At 52.2% G+C, this 25,197-nt stretch overlaps 1 protein-coding gene and 1 long non-coding RNA gene across 2 annotated transcripts in view; both read right to left on the bottom strand.

Moving 5' to 3' along the window:
* The window catches only part of PLS1 (plastin 1), a 112,517-nt gene extending 91,872 nt beyond the window's left edge, over positions 1 to 20,645 (bottom strand). The window contains exon 1 of the mRNA XM_066347356.1: positions 20,528 to 20,645. The gene's annotated coding sequence lies outside the window, so the exon portion shown is untranslated. The remainder of the gene's footprint in view (positions 1 to 20,527) is intronic.
* The window catches only part of LOC136379798 (uncharacterized), a 555,021-nt gene that overhangs the window by 93,563 nt on the left and 436,261 nt on the right, over positions 1 to 25,197 (bottom strand). The window lies entirely within an intron of this gene.

The following is a 25,197-nucleotide window of genomic DNA, read 5'->3' as shown; positions in this document are numbered from 1 at the left end:
AAATCACATGTATGTACGTGTATGTGTGTGTGTCCAAATCACAGCCAACATGAGGTCTCACGGTAATCTAAACGAGGTCCAGAGTGCCGCCCTCAACCCAGGAGTCGCTCGTGCAGGGAGGTACAGGGACAGCCCCAGTCTCGTGGAGAGCTATCAGCATGGTGACGGTCCCATTGTGGTCACAACTTCAGACACGGCCCAGTAGACAGAACTGGAGGATGTCTAGCTTGGAGATCAAATCCCAGTCCCGCACTGGAATTAATTTAAATAGTTACTAACTATTCCCGTACACTTCCCGTCCCTGCTGGAACTGTCTTTGTGTTTCCTCTCTGTTGGTTTGGCAAACTAACCCGTTACTTTAGCCCTAAAGAAGGGGAGGCAGAGGAGTTTGTTGTTCATGGAATAGCCATGTGCTTGTTCTCTCTCAAGTCCAGCAGGGTCACGTGATTAGTTCCAGCCAATGAGCTGTGAGTAGGCGTGACTCCGGACCCTCTAGGCCAAACTTTCAGCATCCCATCTGCCAGTTCCCCTACCCCTGCGAATACCATCTGGAAGCCCCGTGTAAAAACGACATGCAGGGAGTGATGTCACCACTGACCAGCCTCAGCTGGATCCTTTGCTCATCCTCACACTTCCTTTCCTGCTTTATGGCTCTCCGGCTTCACTTTCTTTTCTTTTTTTTTTTAAGTTAGAGGAGGGGAGATAGACAGACTTCCACAGGCGCCCTGACTGGGACCCACCTGGCAACACCAGTCTGGGGCCCAGGCTCGTGTACTGAGCTATTTCTTTTCTTTTTTTTTTTTTTGTATTTTTCTGAAGTGAGAAGTGGGGAGGCAGAGAGACAGACTCCTACATGCACCTGACCAGGATCCACCCAGCGTGCTTACTAGGGGGTGATGCTCTGCCCATCTGGGCTGTTGCTCTGTTGCGACTGGAGCCATTCTAGCGCCTGAGGCGGAGGCCATGGAGCCATCCTCAGCTCCCGGGCCAACTTTGCTCCAGTGAAGCCTTGGCTGCGGAAAGGAAAGAGAGAGACAGAGAAGAAGGAGAGGGGGAGGGGTGGAGAAGCAGATGAGCGCTTCTCCTGTGTGCCCTGGCTGGGAATCAAACCCGGGACTTCCACACACTGGGCCAACACTCTACCACTAAGCCAACCGGCCAGGCCTGGAGCTATTTTTAGCATTTGAAGCTGATGTCTCGGACCAACCAAGCTGTCCTCAGTGCCCAGAGCCACACTGGAACCAACCGAGTCACTGGCTGCAAAAGAGAAGGGGGGGGGGGGGGAGAAGCAGACGGCCGCTTCTCCTCTATGTCCTGACTGGGGATTGAACCCAGGACGTCCACATGCCAGGCTGATGCTCTGCCCACTGAGCCAACCAGCCCTGGGCTTCCTTTTCAGGAAACGCATGTGGCAGTGGAGTTACTACTCGGCAGACAGACATGATGTTGCAGCGCCCTGGGCAGAGCTCGCTCAGTTTCCCTTCGTTACAGTCAGCAAGTACGCCGCTAATCGGACTGACTGATTTCGGTGTGGTCTTGAACACAGACATGCTGTCTCTTCTGGCTGGCAGGGAAAATGTTCAGTAAAATGAGGATTGAAGCCGATGTCCTTCGATCCACTCCTGATGTAAATCCACAGGAAACCGTGCGGCCTGACAGACTGCAGGCTATCAACGTCTACGGCCCCGGGTTCAGTTCTCAGCTCAGCTCCGCCCCGCTGTGTGAGTCGAGTGACACGGCCTCTCTGAGCCTCTCAGTCCCTCCCCCCGTCGGGCGTCTGTGAAGGTCAGCAGAGCTGGTGGAGGCAGAAGCGCTCACTGGACGCTGGGCTCTCGCGGCCCCCGTGACAGGGACAAGTCTCCCCGAAGCGAATCTGAGTTTCTATTAACTGTGTTTTATTACACAAGCAAAACAATCTTCTCGGCTGCCTTGAAAGCAGAGACAAGTATGCTTTTGGCTTTACCCTGAGCCGAGAGGGGATGACAGTCTCCAAAGTAAACTCGAGCATCCAAAATGGCAACAGAGACCTGTGGTGGCGCAGTGGATAAAGTGTCGACCTGGAAATGCTGAGGTCGCCAGTTCAAAACCCTGGGCTTGCCTGGTCAAGGCACATATGGGAGTTAATGCTTCCAGCTCCTCCCCCTTCTCTCTCTCTGTCTCTCTATCCTCTCTCTGGCTCTCTCTCCTCTCTCTCCCTCTCTCCTCTCTAAAAAAAAAAAAAAAAATGGCGGCAGAGCAGGTGGGTGTTACACACACCCCCCCCAGGACTGAACTGGGGGTACAGGGGCACGTCAGAACCATCACCCCGATTAACCAGCTCCAGACGGCACGGAGAGGGGTCCTATAACCGAGGAGTCCCGGAAGAAGCCAGACGGGGCGGGGCAGGAAGGGCAGAGACGCAGAAAGGGCTGCCCCCTCCCACGAGCAGTGGGGTGGCTGAGGTTTGAGGACCGGCTCAGCTGTGGGTGTGGGGGGGCTCCCACTGGGAAGCACAGAGCCTAAACTCCAAGTGGGACTCCTCAGCCCTAGAGGACCAGAGCCGGGAAGGAGCACCCCACAGCCGGGAAGGAGCACCCCACAGCATTCTGCTGTGAAAAGCGGCGAGGTTTCTGTCCACCAGAAAAAGACAGGCGTCCATAGAGACGCCGGCACCTTCTTAAAGGGCCAACGCACAAAACCCCATTCACAGTCATGTACCCTGGGCTCTGGCGGAGGGAGGCTGAGTCGATTCAAGGTGCCTGAGTAGAGAATCAGGGGTCCGTGGCTCTGGGGACAGACACGGTGGGGGACAGCCACCAGGACCCCTGTGCTGAGTCGTTCTCCAATACTAGAAGTCACCGTCTCTCTCAGGGGGAGCCCGCCCCTCCATCAGGCATTAGCCTGGGGGAGGACAACGTCCCCACCCTCGGATCTCCCTCTCACCCCCCCCCTGAAGAGATCAGGCCTGGCTGAGGAGTCAGGGGCCTTGGCCAGGGAGTAGAGGTCTGGACAGACTCAGCAGACTGCGTCACTGAGGGGACAGTGACGCAGCTGTCTGGCTTCGAGGCAGGGGCCATTCCCACACCCCCTCCCATGACTCTGAGTGGCATTTCCCCCTCATGAAAGACTCGGTAGAACCACTCTCCCGTCAGCCAGCAGACCCAGCCTCCGTTTTCCAGGGGCCCTGCCCACCCGACTGCCAGCGGCTTCACAGACTCAGACCTGTGGCTCAGGGGTGGGGCCACAACCCACCACCTTCTCTGAAGCCGTATCAGCCCCTTGTCCTCAGGGGAGCTCCGCCAGCCCCATCCTCCCTGTCTCCACCAGAGGTGCTTTCAGTGAGTAGAGGTGGGTCTCGAGGTACCTTGGGACTCTTACTGCCCTGCCCATGGGCCCAGTGCTGGTCAGAGCCAGCCTCAGTGGGCATCTTGGTCCTTCCCACAAGCCCCTGAGCCCAGCAGAGGCCCCTACAAACTGTGGATCCAAACAGGTTGCCGAGGGCCAGTCACCGTCAGCATCTCACACTGGTCTGCACCAGTTCCCTCCTAAGAGGCCCAGAACCAACAGACCCAGTGTCCAGCTTCAGACAACACCAGAGCAGCGTCCACTTAGCTTCCCAGCAGCACAGCCAAAGGGAGGTCTTGTCGGCAACCAAACCCAGCGGAGGTGCATTCAGCTCCCACGGTCAGCACCTGCCCAGCGGCTCACCTGTGGTGATCAGGGTAGAGCCCCACAGTCAGCCAGCAGGAGGGTCCATCTCATGCACAATGAGCCAAGAACAAACGAGACTCAGTCCCAACAGCAGGGCCCACAAACCCCACACAAGGGGCCTTCCGGGAGCACCCAGCTCAGGTGACCAAGGAGACTGCACCCCTGGTCCCAACAGAACACCCGCCACGCCACGTAAGTCAGCTGGCAGCTCCCCCAGTCTTCCCCATGAAGACTGGGACCAGCAGGAAACCTAGCTGCTACATAGAAACAAACTCAGAGAGGCAGCCAAAGGGGGAGAAAAAGAAACAAGTAACAAATGACAAAACAGGAGGAATCTAAAGAGCTAAATAAAATGGAGGTAAGCAATTTATCAGCGATGGAGTTCAAAGTAATGGTTACATGGATGCTCAAGGAACAAAGAGAGAACTTTATCAAAGAGATACCAAGCATAAAAAAAAACACAAGGAAACCATAAAGAGGAACCAGTCAGAAATAAAGGATACAATAGACAACATCGAGAATAGTCTGGAAGCCTGGCCGGCCGTGGTGCGGGGGAGAGAGTATCAGCCTGGTATGCTGAGGTCCCAGGTTCAAAGCTCGGAGGCCAACAACTTGGGCACGGGCTCATCCGGCTTGAGTGCAGGCTCACCAGCTTGAGCATGAAATCATCAACATGATCCCACGGTCGCTGGCCTGAAGCCCAAGGTCACTGGCTTGAGCAAGGGGTCACGGGCTTGGCTGGAGCCCCCTGGGCAAGGCACATATGAGAAAGCAATCAATGAACACCTAAGTGACGCAACTACAAGTTCATGTTTCTCTCTCTCTCTCTCTCAAAAAAACAACAACCTAAGAATATAGGAATAAACTTTAGTCAAGAATAATACAGCAATATGGGTGCATGAATTATAACAAACGCACCACCCTGACGTAAAGCATCAATCACAGGGTCAACTGTGGGTCCGAGGGGGTTCACAAAAACTCCGTACTTTCTGCTCAATTTCTCTGTAAAATCAAAGCTTTTCGAAAATATAAAATGTAATACGAAAAGGTATGTCATCACAATGAGATACCACTTCTCACCCATCAGTTGTTAAGATGCCCTTAAAGAACTGAAGCCCCCGGTCAAGACACATAGGAGAAAGCAATCAATGAACAACTCACATGCCACAACTATGAATTGATACTTCTCATCTCTCTCCCTTCCGGTCCGCCACAAGAACTTTTAAAACATGTAATACCTGACTGTTTAGTCAGGGGCACTGACTTCTTCTCCCTTCAATTGTCAAGTAAAAAATGACAACAGCCAACACAGCAATAGCTGTCCGGTGGGAATGAATCGAAATTATATTTTTTGGGGGAAGGGTCAGATGGGCAAAAAAAAAATACATTTTTTGGCATGCTGCAGAATTTTAGTAATTAGTTTACAAGGTGAAAAAGGTTGAAAATCACTGGCATGAGAGACCAGGAGTCAGCATAAACCTTCACCCCCTGAACTTGGCCGCCCCCGCCCTGGCTGTTACAACGGAAAGTAAACCTGCCTTCTCCGTTCCCCCACATTTGGTTTCTACCTAATGGCTCTCGGGATGCGACCGTGAATTCACGCATTTTTAACCCTCCTGCAGGAACCACACGTTTTCGGAGGGCGCGGCAGGAACCTTCTGCAATCGGGTACGTTCTAGTCGCTCCAAACATATTTGTTGAGAAAACTTCACCTTACGCCCAGATTAACAAAATGAAACCCCAATACCTTCCCCTGGAGGATAACTAGTCATTCAGAACTGGTTTGGGTCACCTCCTAATGTCACCTAGAACTGAAGTGGGCTACTCAGTGCCGCTGGCAGAATAGCAGCTATTTCAAAACACGGAATAGCAGCCAAGGGCTTGTTTCTTGGGAGAACTGGCCAGGAAAGGGGGTGGGGGGCGGAAATAGAATCAAACAAGAAACTTCCAGAGGACAACAATGGGCACAAAGCAGCCGCCACTTGGTAAATGAGACTCATTAAAAAACAACCACCACACATCCTGACCAGGCCGTGGCGCAGTTGGTAAAGCGTCGGACTGGGATGCGGAAGACCCAGGTTCGAGACCCAAGGTCGCCAGCTTGAGCACGGGCTCATCTGGTTTGAGCAAAAGCTCACCAGCTTGGACCCAAGGTCGCTGGTTCGAGCAAGGGGTTATTCAGTCTGCTGAAGGCCCATGGTCAAGGCACATATGAGAAAGCAATCAATGAACAACTAAGATGTTGCAATGCACAATGAAAAACTAATGATTGATGCTTCTCATCTCTCCGTTCCTGTCTGTCTGTCCCTGTCTATCCCTCTCTCTGACTCTCTCTCTCTGTCTCCCTCTCTACTCTAAAAAGAAATAAATAAAATAAAAATTTAAAAAAAAAAACCACCACCAAAAAATAAAATAGCAACAAACAAAAAATCCCCATCTGAACCATTCATTTCACGATGATAGTAAAATGTCAAGACAACAATTATTTTCTAGCAGCCCACCTATCTCAGACCCCCCACACTCCAGCCGCCTGGGAGTTTCCAGATCATCTACTGCGGAAATTCTCTGGCCCCAACCCAGACCTAAAGGAGAAATGCTGCCTTGGCAGAGTGGCCCAGTGGGTCAAGTGTCCACCCGGCGAGTCAGAGGCTGTGGCTTGACCCCCGGGGTCAGGGCACGCAGGAGAAACAACCAATGAGCGCACAGCTCAACGGGACAGCTAAGTGGAACAGGCTGATACTTCCCTTTCCCCCTCCCCCTCTCAAATCAGTGGGGTGGGGGTGTGGGTGGGGGGGAGAATGAGACATCTTGGGTTGGAACCAGCAATCTGCTAACTCTCCAGGTCACTCTTACACATGCTCAGGTTGGACAACGCGTTCAAGTACCTGCCGTTTCCTGAACAGGCCAGCTGTTTCCGGTCTCTGGGCTTCTGCTCCCGATGCCCACCCCCGCCCTCCCCCTACCCCCCAGGCATGCTCCGTCCTCTGCTCTCTGTAGGTTGAACTGGTACCATCCTTTCAAAGCTCAGCTCAAGGGCCCTGACACCTTCCTCAACCCACGGCACAAAACTGACCACCCAGCATGAGTGCGCCCCCAAAGTTTCATCCTGCCCTTCCCCCAGGACCCCCTCTCATCACGGGGCTCCCCCTGAGCCTGCCTCCTCCGTCTGACCAAGAACCAGGGGTACAAGGACTAAGTCTCCCGCCCGGCCCCACCCCTGCCCACCTCCCTTCCCTCAATCACGTCCCTCGGAGTCGGCAGAGGAGAGAAAACAGTCTTGTGGAACAAGCCTCCGCTCAACAAGAATGCTGACAGGCACACCCGACCCCTCTGTCCCTGGTGGAAATCAGTCGATGTCCTGCCAAGTGACATCTGCGGTTTAGGGGGGGCGGTCACTGAAGGCACCCCGGCAACACAGACATCGCTGGAAGGGCTCCGTGGTCAGAAGAATCATTGAGGACTGAGAGAAGTCACATAAATGTCACAGAGAAATATGATTCCCTCTGGTCAGTGAAAGAAAAAAAAAAGTAGATTAATTGGAAGAACCCTAGATTTGGGGCTAGACCAGCTCTGTGAGGATAGGGACCCTTGATCTCATCACTATGGTCCCCACACCGAGAGCCCTGACACGCTGTCAAGTTAAAAAAACATGGCCTGGCCCTGGCCGGTTGGCTCAGTGGTAGAGTGTTGGCCTGGCGTACAGAAGTCCCGGGTTCGATTCCCAGCCAGGGCACACAGGAGAAGCGCCCATCTGCTTCTCCACCCCTCCCCCTCTCCTTCCTCTCTGTTTCTCTCTTCCCCTCCCGCAGCCAAGGCTCCATTGGAGCAAAGATGGCCCGGGCGCTGGGGATGGCTCCTTGGCCTCTGCCCCAGGCGCTAGAGTGGCTCTGGTCGCGAAAGAGCGATGCCCCAGAGGGGCAGAGCATCGCCCCCTGGTGGGCAGAGCGTCGCCCCCTGGTGGGCATGCCGGGTGGATCCCGGTCAGGCGCATGCGGGAGTCTGTCTGTCTCTCCGTTTCCAGCTTCAGGGAAAAAAAACAAAAAACAAAAAACCAAAAACATGGCCTGAGCAGGCGGTGGCACAGTGGATAGAGCAGGGGTCCCCAAACCTTTTACACAGGGGGCCATTTCACTGTCCCTCAGACCATTGGGGGGCCGGACTATAAAAAAGAACTATGAACAAATCCCTATGCACACTGCACATATCTTATTTTAAAGTAAAAAACCAAAACGAGAACAAATACAATATTTAAAATAAAGAACAAGTAAATTTAAATCAACAAACTGACCAGTATTTCAGTGGGAACTCTGGGCCTGCTTTTGGCTAATGAGATGGTCAATGTCCGGTTCCATATTTGTCACTGCTAGCCGTAACAAGTGATATGACGCGCTTCCCAAACCGTGACGCATGCGTCCCGCGTCACCAGAAGTAGTACTGCACGTGAGCAACACCGCGCTTTGTGGTGCCACCACATACAGTGCTCCTCTCACTGACCACCAATGAAAGAGGTGCCCCTTCCGGAAGTGTGGCGGGGGCTGGATAAATGGCCTCAGGGGGCCGCATATGGCCCGCGGGCCGTAGTTTGGGGACCCCTGGTAGAGAGCATCAGATTGGGACACAGAGGACCCAGGTTCAAAACCCCAAGGTCACCAGCTTGAGTGCAGGCTCATCAGGTTTGAGCAAAGCTCACCAGCTTGGACCCAAGGTCGCTGGCTCGAGCAAGGGGTCACTCACTCCACTATAGCCCCACAGTCAAGGCACATATGAGAAAGCAATCAATGAACAACTGAGGTGCCGCAACAAAGAACTGATGCTTCTCATCTCTCTCCCTTCCTGTCTGCCTGTCCCTATCTGTCCTTCTGTCTCTGTCACAAAAATAAATAAATAAAATTTGAAAAAGACACGGAAATGAAGACACGGACATGAGTTCCGTGTGCCACTTCCAAGCCAAGGACCCTTCCCCCGGGCAGGCCAGCCTCTAAGTCTGGGCCACTTGTTGGTGAAAGGTCGGCCAAGTCAGAACTGGATTATAACCACTTCCTTACCTCACAGTTTACCAACTGCCCTCACCTCCAATGTCTTGTTTAATCATCAAACCCGCAGTCAGAGAAAAGGCCTCCCTTCTCCTGGGATCACAGACGGAACGGCAGACTTTGACTCTCCCTCCATCCACAGTCCTTGACCACGGGCCAACGCACGACTCCAGCTATCTGAACGTTAAATCACCAGGAGCTCATATTGTTCGACCACTAAACAAATACGCAGAGCCTTTATTTATTTATTTATTTATTTTGTATTTTTCTGAAGCTGAAAACGGGGAGAGACAGTCAGACAGACTCCCACATGCGCCCGAACGGGATCCACCTGGCACGCCCACCAGGGGCCACGCTCTGCCCACCAGGGGGTGATGCTCTGCCCCTCCGGGGCGTCGCTCTGCCGCGACCATTGCCGCTCTAGCGCCTGGGGCAGAGGCCAAGGAGCCATCCCCAGCGCCCGGGCCATCTTTGCTCCAATGGAGCCTTGGCTGCGGGAGGGGAAGAGAGAGACAGAGAGGAAGGAGGGGGTGGGGGTGGATAAGCAAATGGGCGCTTCTCCTATGTGCCCTGGCCGGGAATCGAACCCGGGTCCCCCGCACGCCAGGCCGACACTCTACCGCTGAGCCAACCGGCCAGGGCCGCAGAGCCTTTAGATAACCTCTTTCAGCCTGACGGTGATCTTGGTTTAACTTGGCCCATTTGAGGGTAAGAAAAGGGACCGGGCCCAATTGCTACGATTCTTATTTTGCTGAAATTATTTGCATTCATCTGCATGACATCTTTTGCTAAAAAGAAACCATCACTGGGTTTCTGTGAGCCGTGTTTCCCGCCTGACACCCCACTGACCTGGTAGTACTTAAAACTCTTCAAGAACCGGGCCACTCGTGGAGACATCCCCTGGACCACAAGAGTGTCCCGGTGAACCCACACCTGAGAGAGAGAGGAGAAGGGGACTTCGCAGTGACAGAGTGCCGACAGTATTCACGGGAAAGAGGCAGGAGTCTCTGAAAACTTGCTGGCGTCTTCTCAAAAGGTTATAAATACCGCCCGACCTGGGTGGCACAGCGGATAAAGCATTCGACCTGGAATGCTGTGGTCACCCATTCAAAACCCTGGTCTTGTCCGGTCAAGGCAGATAAGAGAAGCAACTATGAGTTGATGCTTCCTGCTCCTCCCCACCTCGCCTTTCTCTCTCACTCTCTCTAAAATAAATAAATAAAATATATTTTTTAAAAAGGTGATAGCCTGACCAGGTGGTGGTGCAGTGAATAGAGCATCAGACTGAGATGAAGAGGACCCAGGTTCGAAACTCCGAGGTTGCCGGCCTGAGTGTGGGCTCATCCAGCTTGAACGTGGGGTCACTGGCTTGAGCGTGTGACCACAGGCATGACCCCATGGTTGCTGGCTTGATCCCAAAGGTCGCTGGCTTGAGTCCAAGGTCGCTGGCTTGTGAAAGGGGTCACTTGCTCTGCTGGAGCCTCCCCAGTCAAGGCACATATGAGAAAGCAATCAATGAACAACTAAGGAGCTGCAATGAAGAACTGATGCTTCTCATCTCCCTCCCTTCCTGTCTGTCCCTATCTGTCCCTCTCTCTGTATCTCTCTGTCTCTGTCACACAAAAAACGGTTATAAATACTAACTTGATATCTATCTAGCTAAAGGTTCAATTATGTACTAACTTGATACTGTCTTTCTACCAAATTATTGATGAATAGCATTAAAACCCTAACTAGAGACTCATTTATCAAACCTCGAAGTTCTAGTGTGCATTGATTTTTATCTATAAAATGACACAGTGAGTATATATCACCCAGAGAGAGAAAAAAAAGAAAAGAAAGAAACCAACATAACCATAAAAGATAACATTTAAGATGACAAAGTAAGATGAGACAAAAAGTCCACTTGTACCTTTGATCATAAGTTGTAAATGAGTCCGTTCAGAACCTGCTTCTCTTCTCTCTTAGTTCAGCTATTGAATCTAGACTCTGAGCACCAGTTAGAGGAACAATGTGTGAGAGCAAAGGTGGTTCCTCTCCCGGAGGCATTCAGATTGCTCGATCAACATCAGGTTCGGGCCACAGATGGTCACGCACTGCTTGGAACAGTCGTGATCTGTGGAGATAGGCTAACTCAGGTGTTTCTGAGTACGGGGGGCGCCGCAAGGGAGGTCATTGTTGGGGACAAGGTTTAGAGACAATCAGACCTTGGCCCAAGGGGTAACGAACCTGACAGATCCTTCTCTACACACTGACCAATGTTTTAGACTCAAACTCAATGCGAGCCTATTTTGACAGCACCGGTAAACGCTTATGTTTCTTGGCTCTCCAACAAATTGTAGGGACTTTTCTCATTTTTAAAATTTTTTATTAAAAGATGAATTATTTCCTGGAACTAGGCCTTTAAAGAATGTAATTCATTGAGTTGCTTAATAATAAAGTAAATCTGGTTTCCTCTAATATTTTGAGTCTTACGGTCAACCATTCCCCAAAACCTTTTGCTTTTTATCACAAAGAAGCCTCCTCCCCCCACCCCAACAAAACCTCTTCCACCTTCCTAAGACATCCCCCCACCATACTTTCCTGTTTTCTTTGTTGGTTGTCTTGGATTTTTTTTTTAAGGCGGCAGGTCTGTATGTAACCAGTTATCATCCAAATACTCTTATAGTTTTATAGCTCTGGATTGCTCAAAAGAGTAAATCATAAACATTTAGTTGACTATAAAGTCTGAAGTCCTCATTCACAACTGGACTCTGTGAACAAACTATCTGTAAGTCTGCTAGAAAATAACACAAGGCCCTGGCCGGTTGGCTCAGCGGTAGAGCGTCGGCCTAGCGTGCGGAGGACCCGGGTTCGATTCCCGGCCAGGGCACATAGGAGAAGCGCCCATTTGCTTCTCCACCCCTCCGCCGCGCTTTCCTCTCTGTCTCTCTCTTCCCCTCCTGCAGCCGGGGCTCCATTGGAGCAAAGATGGCCCGGGCGCTGGGCATGGCTCTGTGGCCTCTGCCTCAGGCGCTAGAGTGGCTCTGGTCGCAATATGGCGACGCCCAGGATGGGCAGAGCATCGCCCCCTGGGGGGCAGAGCACCGCCCCTGGTGGGCGTGCCGGGTGGATCCCGGTCGGGCGCATGCGGGAGTCTGTCTGACTGTCTCTCCCTGTTTCCAGCTTCAGAAAAATGAAAAAAAAAAAAAAAAAAAAAAAAAAAAAAAAAAAAAAGAAAATAACACACTCCTGGCCCTGGCTGGTTGGCTCAGTGGTAGAGCGTCAGCCTGGTGTGTGGAAGTCCCGGGGTCGATTCCCGGTCAGGGCACACTGGAGAAGCGCCCATCTGCTTTTCCACCCTTCCCCCTTCCCCTTCTCCTTCTCTCTCTCTCTCCATCTCTCTTTCTCTCTCTTTCCCTCTTGCAACCATAGCTCAGTTGGAGCAGGTTGGCCCCGGGTGCTGAGGATGGTTCCATGGCCTCCACCTCAGGCACTAAATAATAGCTCAGTTGCCAAACAATGGAGCAATGGCCCCAGCTGGGCAGAGCATCACCTGGTTAGGGGGCGTGCCGGGTGGGTCCAGGTTGGGGCACATGCGGGAGTCTGTCTCTCTGCCTCCCCGCTTCTCACTTAAGAAAAAAAAAGAGAAAAGAACACACTTCTGATAAAACAAGTATAGAAGAAAACCTCTCCTGCTCATGATCACCCCAACTCTCTCGCCCTGCCGGTGTGGACGGGGCTGCTAAGCGGCACCTCGTTTTTACGGAAGCCGTGCTCTCTGCTTCTCCCAAGAAAAGGCAAACAGGAACTTTCAGACATACACCGCAGTGCTGAAAAGAAAGATGACCCATGTTAACACAGGCCCCCCCTCTCAGGTGACTTCTGAGTCAGCACCACTTCCCGGAATCACGCTGTACAACTGTGTGACGTGCAATAAACCTGAGTGTAGCACAAAGGCCACCTCCCCTCTCCCTGACGGCCACCACTTCCCGCAATCACGCTGTACAACCGTGTGACGTGCAATAAACTTGAGTGTAGCACAAAGGCCACCTCCCCTCTCCCTGACGGCCACCACTTCCCGGAATCACGCTGTACAACTGTGTGACGTGCAATAAACCTGAGTGTAGCACAAAGGCCACCTCCCCTCTCCCTGACGGCCACCACTTCCCGCAATCACGCTGTACAACCGTGTGACGCACAATAAACCTGAGTGTAGTACAAAGGCCACCTCCCCTCTCCCTGACGGCCACCACTTCCCGCAATCACGCTGTACAACCGTGTGACGCGCAATAAACCTGAGTGTAGCACAAAGGCCACCTCCCCTCTCCCTGACGGCCACCACTTCCCGGAATCACGCTGTACAACCGTGTGACGCACAATAAACCTGAGTGTAGCACAAAGGCCGCCTCCCCTCTCCCTGACGGCCACCACTTCCCACAATCACGCTGTACAACCGTGTGACACACAATAAACCTGAGTGTAGCACAAAGGCCACCTCCCCTCTCCCTGACGGCCACCACTTCCCGGAATCACGCTGTACAACCGTGTGACGCGCAATAAACCTGAGTGTAGTACAAAGGCCACCTCCCCTCTCCCTGACGGCCACCACTTCCCACAATCACGCTGTACAACCGTGTGACGTGCAATAAACCTGAGTGTAGCACAAAGGCCACCTCCCCTCTCCCTGACGGCCACCACTTCCCGGAATCACGCTGTACAACCGTGTGACGCGCAATAAACCTGAGTGTAGCACAAAGGCCACCTCCCCTCTCCCTGATGGCCACCACTTCCCGCAATCACGCTGTACGACCGTGTGACGCACAATAAACCTGAGTGTAGCACAAAGGCCGCCTCCCCTCTCCCTGACGGCCACCACTTCCCGGAATCACGCTGTACAACCGTGTGACGCGCAATAAACCTGAGTGTAGCACAAGGGCCACCTCCCCTTTCCCTGACGGCCACCACTTCCCGGAATCACAGATGGATTCAGAGCTTTGTTCAGGCACAGAGTCGGGTGACCTGAGTGAGTGATGGGCAGAGGCCAGAAGCAGGTGGTCTTTCCTCTCCTGGGAGCACAGACCCGGAGGATGCAGAACACCAGCTCAGGAGAAGGGGAAGGAGAAACAGGAAAGGGAAAGATGGCTCAGACAGCACAGGGAGGGAAGACCTTTCTCCCCTTCTCCCCTTCCTCCTCTCTCTCTCTCTCTCTCTCTCTCTCTCTCTCTGAAACCCCATGAGAGGTGATGTTAGGCTCCTGTGGTGGTGAGGCTGGATGGTTAGCATTTCCTCAACAGCCAAGGGCCACTGATCCAATCTGGGGACCCGCTAGCCCTGCCTCTGAACCAGCTGTCCCTGACCTGGGGCCCTATCAGAGGTGTCTATCTGCACACGCCTGCCTCCAGTGCAACGAGTCCACATAGACTCCGGAACTTCCTGACCTCGTTCAGGTCTGGACCCTTCCTTGCTTCTGGACTGCGGTTCTCGGACCACAGTCCCAAGGCCTGGGATCAGGGTAAGGGTCAAGACTCACAAATGTGGGCCCTGGCCGGTTGGCTAGGCGGTAGAGCGTCGGCCTGGCGTGCAGGAGTCCCGGGTTCGATTCCCAGCCAGGGCACACAGGAGAAGCACCCATCTGCTTCTCCACCCCTCCCCCTCCCTCCTCTCTGTCTCTTTCTTCCCCTCCCGCAGCCAAGGCTCCACTGGAGCAAAGTTGGCCCGGGCTCTGAGGATGGCTCTGTGGCCTCTGCCTCAGGCGCTAGAGTGGCTCTGGTTGCAACAGAGCGACGCCCCAGATGGGCAGAGCATCGCCCCCTGGTGGGCATGCCGGGTGGATCCCGGTCAGGCGTATGCGGGAGTCTGTCTGACTGCTTCCCCGTTTCCAGCTTCAGAAAAAAAGACTCACAGATGTCCCAGGGCTTCTAGCAGGCAGGGGGAAAAAAGTCCTTACAAATCCAGCCACCCTAAAAGAGAATAAAAAATTACATAAAAACTAGAAAGGACACCTGACCGCCTTAAGAGTCCTTAGGCTCATACGCAGGGTTTCCCATGCAGCCCCAACTCCATGTGTCTCCTGGCTCACTCTACCAACTCACCTCTGTTACCCCAGTTCCTCTGAAAGAGGGAGGGAGCCCAAGAGAACAGGCGTTATGGGGCTCCCAGATAAAGTGCTGCTGCCTCAGCCTCCACAAATGCTTCGAGAAGAAAAAGGACAGAAAGACTAAGTGGAGGCCCTGGCCGGTTGGCTCAGCGGTAGAGTGTCGGCCTGGCGTGTGGGGGACCCAGGTTCGATTCCCGGCCAGGGCACATAGAAGAGGCGCCCATTTGCTTCTCCACACCCCCCCCCTTCCTCTCTGTCTCTCTCTTCCCCTCCCACAGCCAAGGCTCCATTGGAGCAAAGATGGCCCGGGCGCTGGGGATGGCTCCTTGGCCTCTGCCCCAGGTGCTAGAGTGGCTCTGGTCGCGGCAGAGCGACCCCCCGGAGGGGCGGAGCATCGCCCCCTGGTGGGCAGAGCGTTGCCCCTGGTAGGCGTGCCGGGTGGATCCCGGTCAGGCACATGTGGGAGTCTGTCTGACTGTCTCTCCCCGTTTCCAGCTTCAGAAAAATACAAAAAATAAATAAAGAAAGAAAGAAAGAAAGAAAGACTAAGTGGAGTAATTAAAAACAACAACAACAGGAAACAGAAGGACTCATCACTGTGGTGTTGTTTCTCAGATTAGGGTCTGGCTCACAGAATGCTGGGAGTTTCACCAGCCCAAGCCTGGGAGCCTTCTCGGCGGATGCAGCCCAAGCATCTGTTAGGGTTTACTGCAGGTAATGTTTTGCATCTTGTGAAAGATATTTGATTAAGTTATTTAAGCTCTCTGTGCCTGGAGTCGGGAAGGGCTGGGAACCAAGCTCAGCCCAGCCACGTGCTCACTGTGGGACCTCAGAGATAGGATTTTTATCCAGGCCTCGGTTTTCTCATCTGGAAAATGGGAATAATAAACAACTGCATTGATCTCACAGGATGGAGTGCTCAGTACACTGGCCGTGAGAAAGACTCCTCACTACTGGTTACCAATATTACTATTATTATTTTCAGCACATTACATAAGAGTCATTTTATCCAGGATGGTGGTAGTAGGTAACTCCAGATTTTAATATGTGGGCTTTATTTATTTATTTATTTTTCATTTTTCCGAAGCTGGAAACGGGGAGGCAGTCAGACAGAGTTCCACATGCGCCCGACCGGGATCCGACCGGGATCCACCCGGCATGCCCACCAGGGGGCGATGCTCTGCCCATCTGGGGTGTCGCTCTGTTGCAACCAGAGCCATTCTAGCACCTGAGGCAGAGGCCACAGAGCCGTCCTCAGTGCCCAGGGCCAACTTTGCTCCAATGGAGCCTTGGCTGCGGGAGGGGAAGAGAGAGACAGAGAGGAAGGAGAGGGGGAGGGGTGGAGAAGCAGATGGGCACTTCTCCTGTGTGCCCTGGCTGGGAATCGAACCTGGGACTCCTGCACGCCAGGCCAACGCTCTACCACTGAGCCAACCGGCCTGGGCCGGCACTTTTTTGAAGAGTATGTGACGTTGACAATGTGGCTGTCCAATCAATTTTGACGCAAGTCATGATAAAAAAAAAAGTCATCCTGCGTTCCCTGGCCGACCTTCCCTCGCCCCAGGAGCTGTGTCTCTCCCCTCAAGGGCTCTCCTCTCCGTATCTGCATGAGAAACAGCCGGTGGAAGAGGGGGACATGCCCTCCACCTACTCCCTCAATGCTGAGTGCCCCGCCATGGGAAGGCTGTGTTTTGATTTGCAAAATGGCTATTTGCAACACCTGTTCCAACTAAACAAATATTCCAAACTGGGATTTGGGGTTCTGAGGGGTTGCCTTCTGGCTTGTTTTTCCAGGCTGAGAGTCTGAGCACAACACTCCCTCCCTCTCTCTCTCTCTCTCTCTCTCTCTCTCAACAGTTCCTGGGTCATCAACAACACGACCATCCCTCACCACGTGCTGACAGTGTCGACTGTCTCTCCCAAACACACTCTCAGTCCGAGGGCTTTGGGCCAGCCTGTGGATGTCGTCTGACAGTGTCGACTGTCTCTCCCAAACACACTCTCAGTCCGAGGGCTTTGGGCCAGCCTGTGGATGTCGTCTGACAGTGTAGACTGTCTCTCCCAAACACACTCTCAGTCCGAGGGCTTTGGGCCAGCCTGTGGATGTCGTCTGACAGTGTAGACTGTCTCTCCCAAACACACTCTCAGTCCAAGGGCTTTGGGCCAGCCTGTGGATGTTGTCTGCCCCCGACCACCTCAGCTACGGTGACCCTTCCAGACTCCTCAACTCCTTCGCGTGCGGATTCCCAAAGCCCCGCCTCACGCCCTCCTCACTCTGTGTACTCAGCCTGGAATAGACCCACCATCCCTTGCCTCATCTCTTCCAGTGACAAGCCATCTGCCCCTCGGCCACTAAGTTCCCCCCTTTGGATTGGTCTCCGAGAGCTTTGGATCCACAAAATATTTCAAAGTGGACTGTCCTGCTGCCAATGCAACTTCCTCTTGGGGCCAACCACCTCAAAAAGTAAGGGTTCGTGCGCCTGACCACTGTCGTGACGCAGTGGATAGAGAGGGCATCGACCCCAGGATGCTGAGGGGCACCGGCTGGAAACCCTGAGGTCGCCAGCTTGAGCAAGGGCTTGCCGGCTTGCGCTCAGGATCGTCGACATGATCCAAGGCCGTGGCTTTAGTCCAAAGGTCAGTGGCTTGAAGCTGAAGGTCGCTGGCTTGAGCTAGGAGCCACTGGTTCACCTTGAGCACCTGCCCAGGTCAAGACAGTATGAGAAGCAGTCAACGAACAACTAAAGGAAAAGCAACTACAAGTTGATGCTTCTCATCTCTCTCTCTCTCTCTCTCTCTCAAAATAAATAAATAAATAAAGCAAGGGTCAGTGAAACAAGCATAGGGCTAGTAGCGAAGAGATGTAAGTAGAGGATCTGGCTACACCACGAGCTAGCTTAATTAAGCATACTTCAATTCCTCCTCTATGTAACGAGGGAATGATGTGGATAATGTGGTACCTTACAGCTCTGAGATACTAAATGCCCACCCTCCCCATGTCAAAATAGACCACTTATATACTCATGCAATAACTATTGAGGGTCTACTACTGCCAAGCCTGGCATCGTGAGGGGTTCAAGACCAGCCCTTATCAAATGAGAAATAAGACAATTACATCAGTCACTGTAAAAAAAACAGAAAGAAATAATGTCGTGATCGGAGGTACTTATTAGATAAAAAAGAAAAGCATGACCAGCCTGTTACCAACACAACAAGCCTGAAATTAAAGTAATTTTCAGCATGTCCTTCCCTCTCTGCATCTGGTCTTTCACCAGATGCTTTTTTCCCTTTACACCATTTCCTAAATCTGTGCTCTCCACTCTGCACTTAGCAGGCAGGCCTTGGGCAACACTCCTCCATGATGATTTGACCTCTGACCCCCAACATTTCAAGCTGGTGTGACTGGACGACTGTTCTGCTACAGATCCAAGGTGGCCTTCCCCAAATTACAGAACATACACAATCAAATCCCTTAAAAAAAAAAAAAAAAAAAACTGGCCCTGGCCGGTTGGCTCAGTGGTAGAGCGTCAGCCTGGCGTGCAGGAGTCCTGGGTTCGATTCCCGGCCAGGGCACACAGGAGAAGCGCCCATCTGCTTCTCCACCCCTCCCCCTCTCCTTCCTCTCTGTCTCTCTCTTCCCCTCCCGCAGCCGAGGCTCCATTGGAGCAAAGATGGCCCGGGCGCTGGGGATGGCTCCTTGGCCTCTGCCCCAGGCGCTAGAGTGGCTCTGGTCGCAACAGAACAACGCCCAGGAGGGGCAGAGCATCGCCCCCTGGTGGGCAGAGCTTCGCCCCTGGTGGGTGTGCCAGGTGGATCCCGGTCAGGCGCATGCGGGAGTCTGACTGACTGTCTCTCCCCGTTTCCAGCTTCAGAAAAATACAAAAAAAAAAAACAAAAATACAAAAACCAAACAAACTATCCACGCCTCTCGTCCTCTCTCCCACAAACAGTGGCTGAGAATATACTTTGTACTTGGTGCTGGGTAGGATGTCTTGAGTCATAGACTAGAACCTCCCATAGGTTTCACAGGGGCCGGGCCGAGAAGTTGGGGCCTGTGCTGACATACAACAATTCAGAAATTGAAAGCCGAGGGGAATCCTCACAGCACAGAGGGCAGCAGTCAACGCTAGAGGATTCCGAAGGTGGAGAACTGTTTTCTAGTCACAGTCATCAAAGCAAGTTTCTAGGAAGAAGTCACATCTGAACTCCTTACTCCCAGCACTGTGGGCAGGACGTCACGCAGGGAGGCACACAGGTATTCTGGCCCAAGGGCCCAAAGTGACCGAGACAAGGAAGGAAGGCAGTGTCAAGACCAGCAAATGGTTAGTTAGGTCAGCGTTGGGAGAGGGGATACTTTTTTTTTTCTTTTTTTTTAAAGAGAGGATACCTTTTCAAAGAACTGTACAAGGTTACTTACTGGAAAGTTTAGTAGCAGGAATAACTATCTGCTTCAGCCAGACCACACAGTGTAAAAGATGAGGATCTTTAACAATCTAACCAGACTGTGAAGAGAGAGTAACAGCAGAGCTCTGGAAATCAGAAAACTGTGGGGTTCCATCTCCACCCCCGCGCCCCCCGCCCCAGCTTCGCCAAGGAGGGGTTCCGGGGAGGCCACCGCAAGTCATTGAACCTGGCTGGTCTCAGTTTTCTCATTTGTAAACTGAAGCATCTGAACCTCTGACCTGTGAGGTCTCTAGCGTTCAAACCTAAACCTACTGTGTATTATTTCTGCCATTAAAACATTCATCACGGGCTGGGGGGGGGGGGGGGTATGGAGGGAAAGGCTATCTGTATTCCCTTTCCATGAGGTTTCTCTCCCTGAACTAAACATGTCTTTTCCCTAAACGTTTTAATTCTATGCATATGCCTCCTCCCACATCATAAATGTAACAACCTAATAATATTCAGCGTGTATGTGTGTGTGTGTGTTTCTGGTTCACAGAAACCATAGGTTACTCAAGAAAGGTGTGCCGCACAACCTTCCCCCTTCCCCTTGTAACCAACACCGCAGCCCCAGGGCAAAACGTCTCCGCAGGAGCCACACAATGTGACAGGGTACATACACAAAGGAGAAAGAAAAAGGGCGACCTCTGTTACTCACCTAGGCCAGTTCCTTTCCAAAGCCTGAAATAACAGTAACGTAGAAAAGGGGGGGGGGGATCTTAAATTTTAGAAAGTCTCTACTTTCTAAAAATAAATAAATAAATAAAATGCAGCGAACATGCGGAAAGTTTTTGGCGCTGAAATTGATCGAAAAGTTTACTTTTTCGATGGCGCATCCGTCAGCAGGCGCGCACCGCTCCTGGAAAGGCAGCGAACCGGCACCGCGGGCGCGACTCGCTCCGGCCCTATCGATCCTCTCTGCACCAAAAGGCCTCCGGCACCGAGCCCGACCCAGAAGGCGAGCGCAGCAGACTGGGTCGGAACGCGCCGGCGGCCGCCGCCCACCCAGGTGGAAGGGAGCGAGTTCCCGAGACGCGGAAGGGCGCGCAGGGGGCGGCACGCAGCTCCCGAGCCGGCCGGGCCAGCGAGCAGCAGGGGCGCACACCTTGGCACCTGTGCGCCCCCAGCCTGCGCGCCTCGGGCAGGAGCGCGCACCGCCCCGCACGCCGGGGACCCCCGGCACCGACGCCCTCCAGCCGCGACCACGCCGAGGGAGCTCGTCTCCGGCCTCGGCGCCCAGCCCTGCTCCCCGGGCACCCCGCGCCGCGACCCCCGCACCTACCGCGTCCCGCCGGTGCCCGCAGCTCCGCTCTGCGGCTGCCTGGCTGCGCTCGCCCGGCTGCCGCGCTCGCGCCTCTGCGCATGCCCGCCCGACACCCAGGCCGGCACGCGGGTAATCCACCTGCCGGGTTTTGGCTGCGGCTCCCGGGGACGACGACCCGAGTCGCTGCGCCCGGTTCAGCAGGAGGGTGCTGGGAGGGGCGAGGGGAACCGCGTTCTCCCGGCCGCCCGGTTACGCAGGACGCACGCTCCTCCCCGCCGCTGGGGGACCACCTCCATCCCTGGACCACCTCTCAGAGTCACCTGCGCGGTTTGCTCAACCGCTGACCCCGCACCCGGAGTTTCCCACTCAAGTAGGGCGTAGGGAGGAGGCCCAGCAGTGGGCACGTCTAACATTTTTCTACGGGGAGACCGCTGCCACCAGACCCCGGCGTGCCATGCACGACGCTTTATGAACCAGGGGGCTAGAGAAAAGGGTGACATTTTCTCTCCCCCAACACTTTCTGGGATTTCACCAAACACTTCCTCGTCACTTGACAGAGCCACACCTGCTTTAAAAATAAGTAACTGCACCCCACACGCAAACAAAGGTGGGCTATTTTCCTTCTGCGTGTGAGTCACGGAAATGGAATGCAGCCCCGGGAGTTCTCACATGGTTTGTAGTAGCGTCATCTAGTCTTGTCACTTCAGCTCTGTCCCCGGCAACGGGGCGGGGGTGGGGTGGGGTCCTATTTTACTGCCCCCCCTCACTGCCTAGCACATTTCTGGGTACAAAACAGGTACCCAAGAAATCCTGAGATGGTTATCAGTGGGGCTGCAGAGAGACCGGAAGGAAGAAGGATGCCGAAGTTATTTTAGGAACCCAGAGGAACTGATAAGCAATTAAATATGGAAGTACGTGGGCCAAGTTTGGGGATGATAAGGATTTTTCCTTGCCTTCCACCTAGAGAAATCGGTGGATTTAGTATGCTTCTAGGAGCCCAGATATGCAGAAGGAATTGAGTAGGCAAGCTGTCACAAAAGCTTTCTGTGTGTGTGTGTGACAGAGAGAGGGATAGATAGGGTCAGACAGAAAAAGAGAGCGATGAGAAGCGTCACTTCTTTATTGTGGCTCTTTTGTCTCCTTGGTTGTTCATCGATTGCTCTCTCTTATGTGCCTTGGTGGGGAGGCGTTGGGAGGCTACAGCAGAGCTGGCAACCCCTTCAAGCCAGCGAACTTGGGCTCAAGCCAGCAACCTCGGGTTTTGAACCTGGGTCCTCTAGCATTCCAGTCCAAAGCTCTATCCACTGCACCACCGCCTGATCAGGCGAAAGATTTCTTAACCTAAACACAGGTCTGCCACACAAGCCAGCCATTCCATTTGTGAACGAAAAAGGGGGCTTTAATAAAGCTGACAAGTCCAGTACCAGCAAGTAACCTCACAGGGTGATCTGATCATAAACTCCTAAATGGGCATAGTGCATAGTCATGGTGCATAGTCCCCACCCCCACCCCCACCCAGGCATGTAACTTTTTCAGTAAAAGGTCTATCTTCGCCTTAAGCAAAACCCCGTCTGGTTGTTCTTAAGCATCTAAATTAACATGCTTTTGAAATGCCAGTGTATTCCTCTCTTTTTCAGACTCCCTCTGAAGCAACCAGCCTCAAGAAAGCCCGTAATCTTGTTGACTACCCTGTTATCTAATCCCGAATCCCTGTTTTTCTCTCCCCCACCTCCGTGTAGTCTTCCTTCCCTTCCCTTCTTAATTCCAGATGTATCAAAGAAACTGCACAACTGGTGTGTTCTCCAGAACATTTGAGATCTTGCTTCCCGGCAGTTGTCCTAAGTTTGGCTCAGAAAAACTTGCATAAACATTCTCTCTACAGCTTTGAATGTTGCTTACGTCGATGCATTCATAGGCACTATTACCCACGAGAAATGAAAACATATGTTCAGCTCAAATCACATGGAGGAAGAGCGTTTGGAGAAAGGGTATGCAAGTTCCCAGTTAGCTGATAGGAAGAGGGCAGGACTGTGCTGGTCAGAATGGTTGGAGAAAGACGTTTAAAGCAGCGAGGCTAGTTAACACCCGTCTCTTCCCAACTCGTTCCCAGGAAGCTACAAACTTTTATGAAGGACACCAAGTGTCACACCTTGAGGGTAAACTACCGATACATCCTTGTCTTTTGAGTACTGCTCCTTACCTCAAATTGGCTCAGCTAATAAAAAAACGGTCAAAGTGAATAGAGGCTCTAAAATACAAAACTAAACAGCTAACTAAACATTATCACACATTTGGAGGGAGGGAAATCACCATGAGAGAGACCCCACTTCTACAACTAATATTAGAGAAAAGCAGACCTAGAGAACAGTCAGAAGAAGGCATTTTTGAAAAGTATAGTTAGCCTGACCTGTGGTGGTGCAGTGGATAAAAGCTTCAACCTGGAATGCTGAGGTCGCCAGTTCAAAACCCTGGGCCTGCCAGTCAGGAAGTTGATGCTTCCTGCTCCTCCCCTCTTCTCTCTCTCTCTCTCTCTCTCTCTCTCTCTCTTGCCTCTTTCTCAAAAAAATGAATAAATAAAATCTAAAAAAAAAAAAGCATAATTAATACACGAGATGTCACATATACACAAAGTTAACTAGGGATTTGGGGGTTTAAAATGTCGCTGACTGAGATACAAATTGAATGCATGTTTCCAAACAGACACAGGTGGTGAGCAGGAAGGGTCTGGAAGATCAGGCCAAGTAGTTACCTCAGAGAGAAGTCAGCCTAATAGGCCTTGGGTGGGGGGTTGACCTTTAGGGCATAGAAGGGTGATGAGGGGGCAGCTTATTACAACCTCCATCCTCCCCTATGCCTTGCCTATCCCTATTTGAAATAAAAAAAAAAAAATCAGGTGAACATTAACCGAAACATAAGAGCTGTAGAGCGTGGTGGAGACTGCTCAGTGTCCCACTTTTGGAAAGTTCTCATTGTGCCGCTCGACATTTACGGAAGACCTGCAGGAGTTCTTATTTTTGCTAACAGACAGAAATCTGGAGAGGGTCTTTGCTTTTGGGGTGGGTGGGGGGAGAGAAAAGCGAGCAAGGCGTTCAGCATTGAGTTCAGACCTTCCCAACTCGAGGGAAGTGTGGTGTACCCCTGGAGCCAAGACTGGTGCCACCAAGCTCCCCCTCTGGGTACCACACTCAGCATCTCAGCCCCGAGAGCCGCCCCAGCTCTGAACTGTGTCTGTCAGCATCTGTGCTGCATGCATCTCAGTCTGTCTTGGGCATCGTGAGCAAGACTGTCCCAGGGTCTCAGAAAAGCCCGAAAGAGCACATTAAGATGTTAGCTTTAGCGTGACCCTGGAAAGAATTAAGCATATAGGTTATTTTGGGGGACTCTGGGAATGCTCAACACATTTTTCCGTATAAATTAATGGTGTTTGTTTCTTTGCTTTAGTTTGTCTTGACTTGCAAAAAGCTTTCACAGGAAGGCTCTGCTTTTGGATAGTGGGGAGAAAGCCTGTCTTTCGGAAATGATGGCATATTGAAATAATGGGAAATGATGAGCTAGCCAGTGACAGATACAGGGTTGTGGTCTGCCCCACTCTGTCCTTGGATCCTTCCTGGAAAGCCAAAATTAAGTTTCCCAGGTTCGCCCGTCATTAGGGCTCCGGGTACTAGATTTAGGCTCTACCAAGCCCTGTGAGACCTGGCAGGAAGCCGAAGGGTGAGAGAGAGGCGGGGCGTGTTCCTCTGTCCGCTGTTTCCAGATTCTGTCAGTCAGCACCTGCCTAGGCAGGAAATCTGGGGGCTTCTTGAACTCCCATGATTCTGTAGATTTTCTGCTTCTCACCTTGAACCTTTTTATTCTTGAACTAGCCAAAGGGACTCCGTTCCTGAAAAATGCACTGTCCATCTGAGAAGAAGCAACCTGTCTTACTCAAAAATAATCAGGAAATAAAATGAGAAAATGAGTACTAGGAAACTGAATACAAACATCTTAGTAAAAAGTACAGAACACTTTTAACCTTTGGGTGGACCTTCCTCAGCAGGACTCAAACCCCAGAAGCTGTAAAGAAAAAGATGTGTTCCTTTCTGCCTCAACTACCTGTAAATCACCCATTCTCACTTCTGAAATCTAATGCTTTGCCCCACCCCCACCCCCACCCCCCACCCCCACGCTTTTCTCCTTTGTCTGAAAATGTCACCTATACCCAATGTTGCCTCACTATCTTTGGAATTCTCATGCATATGTGAATTCCCCAAGCACGTTAAAATTGTGATGTTCCTCCTGCTAAAAAGAAAAAAGTAAAAAAAGAAAGGAAGGAAGGAAGGAAGGAAGGAAGGAAGAAAACCTCTTTCCTCCACCTTTATTTCTGTTGCAGAACTAATAGGAGGGTAAGAGCAGATGACACAGATGAAGTATTTTCAGTAAAGTCAAAGTACAATGATTGCAAGTGCAAATTAATCATTGCCACTCAAACCAACTGGATAGCATCTCAGTGTCATACTTAACAATAGGGATGACAATAATTCACTGCTAAGGTAGAAATCTCTTGCGTACATGGGAAAGCAGTCCCATTCCTGATTCCTGGTTCCTCCCAGGAATGGAATGGAGTGGAGTCCTAGTTCTATAGCACACAGCCTTAGGAGATGTGAAACCGCTACATGAACTGGATAACAAGTAGCTTTCCTTTTGAGTTT

This window comes from Saccopteryx leptura, chromosome 8 (genome assembly GCF_036850995.1).
Source record: "Saccopteryx leptura isolate mSacLep1 chromosome 8, mSacLep1_pri_phased_curated, whole genome shotgun sequence".
NCBI lineage: Eukaryota > Metazoa > Chordata > Mammalia > Chiroptera > Emballonuridae > Saccopteryx > Saccopteryx leptura.
Note: the sequence above shows the minus strand (reverse complement) of the source record. Positions and strands in the feature narration are given on the sequence as shown.